We start from the raw sequence: 4000 nt of genomic DNA on the forward strand, positions 1-4000 counted from the left end.
CACATTTTTAACCCTGAGTCCTCTTTCAGATGGATTTTAATGAAACTTTACATGGATAAGGTTAAGCTTCATTAGTATATGTACATAAAGCAAGAGTATATGTAGCTGCTTGCAATAGAAGACCATCCAATTTACAGAGTCTAAGATGCTTGAGTTTAATTGGCCTGGAACTGGGTACAATATTTCATAAGTTCTTGTATGTGGATATACATGTACATGTAAAACATTTCACAAAATGTTGTGTGAAGATTTCAAAACTATGAATGTCATGTAAGTTTTGAAACTTGGAAGATAGTATAAATATCAGTAAAATTTTGTATAGACAACATGATATCAATACAAATGGAGAATATAACTAAATGGTAATGCATGGAGAAGTCAGGCCACAGCTAATTTCAAGCTTAGCTTAAAACACTGATACAAGGTCAGGCTTCACACACCAGGCTGAGGTGAAACAAAAACCGTTTGTATACCAAAAGGACAGAATGGAGTGAATCCAGGCAGTGTGCCGTGTCCCCCCCCCCGGCATATAAATTAATTATATTTTTTTTAAAAGTTAAATATGTGGCGACCTGCAAACTGATTCAGAGTTCACACTACCAGCACAGCATGACAGCTGTTCCTAACAGATAATATTTGGAACACATAAAGAAGGTATATAGGTATATTCTACCTTTTTAATTAGATTTGATTTGTTTTTAATTTTGAGACAGATTTGTTTTTATTATATAGAACAAGACATCTGTTGTTCAAACAAACATGCAAAATTTATTTTTATTTTTTTTATTGTTCTCATACATACCTGTTAACCCTCCCTCTTTTGGAGGGAGAATTTCTCTTTTTGGGTCACACAGGAGACTTTTCAAATAGGGAGATTGATCCAAAAAGAGGGAGTCTCCCTCCTAAATTGGGAGGGTTAACTTGGCTCATTCTCTCCACCATAGACCTGTTTCTTATATTCAAAATTACAGGTCTATGTCTCCATGCATTATATTTATATAATGGACTCCAATCCTTTCTACTATAAAAATTCTTTCTTGGTTATTTGTATCAGTGTTCCAGCTAGGATTTCAAAAGGGTGTGGTGCAGGTCCTGAATGGGACATATTTTCAAAATTTCAAAAGGGCATATTAAGTGAAATACAAAAGTGTACATGTAAGGTTTACAATCATATGTGTATATAGACTTTATTATTTTCAAGAAATTAGTAACGAGGCAAGTTTATAAATAAAATAATCTGACAAAGTGTTTCATGACACTTCTTGGTGCAATAAAAGTTTAACATGTAAAATATTGTTTAATGTGATTAAAAATGGCAGGGCGCCAGGAAAAGGGCAAAAAACAGCTAGCTTACCTGGATCACTGTATATAACACATAATGTTCCTTTATACTTTGTAGCAGGGACTTCGATACAGGGATAAGGACTAAGATTATATAAATAGGTAATGAGCAAACCATACACAAAACAAAAAAGAACCTAAAATTCTACGAAGAAAAAAAAAAACAACACAAACCTCAATAAAAATGGACCAAACCCAGATGTTTGGAAAGTTGCACCAGCAGGCCACCTAGACATTTCATGATATTGCGCTAAAAAAAGTTCTGGAAAGTATTCGGAAGTTTTGACTTTATCCCTTTCCTCGTAGTCATCCGGAAGTCTCTGACCTGGCCATTACGACGATACGTTGCAATTGACTGCAATTTTTCATGAGAAACGAAAGCCACATTTCAAACAAAAAAGAAACATCAATTCAGGTGATATATTGCTTTATTTGGCAAGGTAGAGGGACTGGGGAGTTGAAATTAAAGTTGGTATATAGATATCATCAATATAGATATAGATAATAGAAACATCAAGGCTGGTCAGTTGGGTATCATTTAAAATAAATTCCTGAAAAAAATAAAAGAATAGTGAACAAGCATATGTACCCTATAAACATCTAAAACAAGCAAATAGTATAATTGGAAAGTTCATGTATTATTCTGAAAAATACATCAAAGGGCATTAACAATACAAATATGATTCATGAAGACTGACATCAGATGTTTTTGTTTTTTTTTCAAATAGAGTTAAATATGACTTTGTAATAGATCCAGATATGTTTTAGCCATCATACTTAGTCAATATATGTACAAATTTATATTCAATATATGTTATATAGAGTATATAGTATTTGGGCTGAGATACCCCCCCCCACCCCACCCCACCCCCCCCCCCCCACACACACACACTCTCATCAACTTAATCATGGTTTTCAGGTTCCCTTATACCTCCCATTTACAAATCTTTTGTCACCAAAAAATAAACTGAAACATTTTTGCATGTTTTTGCTACTTTTTATACCTCATTTATGTAAAAATCTATTTTTATGTTTGTTTATTCTTCAAACTTCTTCTTTCTACTAAATGGAAGTAAACTGACATATATTTGTATCATCATGTAGCCCAATGTCTCAGCTTTACAATGGTACCAAGAAAGCTGTGGTAACACTTAGGATTTTGGTTTTGGGGTAAAAATGTGTTCAGTTCACAGACATAAGAAATTGTGCCCAAATTTGAAGTCCAAATAAGGTTAAAGTCAGGATTTAATGTGCTATACAAGTTTGCATATAAAATGGTGTTAAATCACATTGAAAAATTATTGAGGAACAGGAAAGTATCTGCTGATTGTCAAATTTAGTTACAGCAGACTTGTGAATGAAGGGTAATAACAATATTACTGAATTGATAGAATCTAGATTGTAGTCAAAAGGAATATTAGTGTTAGTAGTCTAAAAGGAAGGTCAATATGTAATACAAATGACAATTATCAAGGTGAAAATCGGAAAGTTGCAAAACCTTGGCAATGATCCTGATATTGAACAAACAGAGCCAAACTAGCAAAGTCCCCTACTTTGTTTTAGTTCATTTGAAACGAAAAACTATTCCAATGTGAAATATGGCATGTTGGTAAACAAAGGGGTAGAACAAATGTCTATCGTTAATGCTATTCCCCAAGAGGCTGGTGCAATGAAATTGAAATATCCCCTCTTTTCTGTCAAGATATTCTTATAACCTGCCAGGCTTCAAGTCAAAAGTTATCCCAGTATCCAGTCACAAACTGTATATTTATAACAGGTCTGTGTGAAGGATACAGGTTTATCTACCATAGAATGTTCAATACTTTTAGTCGCTTTTAATTTACGGCAGCTTAACACTGCTAAGAACCTATTTAATTCCATGTTTATCTCAAATTTTGTCAAGAACTGAGCTGGTTATATAAAACTTAGGTCTACTAAACAGTTTTGTTTATTATCATATAATTATCTTTGCAAATATACAAAATATTCACACATTGGACCACATGGGAACTTGTTTTTGGACTAATGGAGAAATGACTCTTTCAAAGCTGCTTTTTAAATAGAGATTTCATTATTTTACTGCAAATGGTAGATATTAAAAAATAATTTCAGAATGTGTTTTTTCAATGTTTACTTTCTAGTTTTTACATTTCGATACCTCAAAGGTCAAGGTCAGCCTTTCATTTTGGGCTGCTAAAATATGAAAGTTTTTGGCATGTTTACCAAAAACTACTGCAGAAAGCGCTATTTGCTAGTTTTTCTTAAATATAGCTATTGATTCTTGTATGGGATGGAATTTGAGTTTTATCTGATGTAAAAAGTTTGGAATTTTTCACACCAGCAGAGGGAAGTAAGCCATACAAAAATGATACAACACTTTTTCTTGAAAATCACGATTGAACTTTGACAACATTTTGTAAGAGAAGTAACCACAATCGATATGTATGACATCACTATTTCAATAGAGCTTGATATACGCTTTCCATTGATATATAATTTTGCCATATTATATTCCGGTGCAATAAATTCTCAAAAATCGATAGCCAGCTATCCTACTATTTGTATAATTTTACATGACTTCGATTTTAGATTCCAAAATTTTGAACATTAGCTTTTTAAAATAAGAAAGAAAATGGTTATTCTCTTTCAGTTTTTCTTC

The sequence above is a fragment of the Perna viridis genome, chromosome 8 (genome assembly GCF_037379345.1).
Source record: "Perna viridis isolate PV_CMFRI_1.1 ecotype Kerala chromosome 8, ASM3737934v1, whole genome shotgun sequence".
Taxonomy (NCBI): domain Eukaryota; kingdom Metazoa; phylum Mollusca; class Bivalvia; order Mytilida; family Mytilidae; genus Perna; species Perna viridis.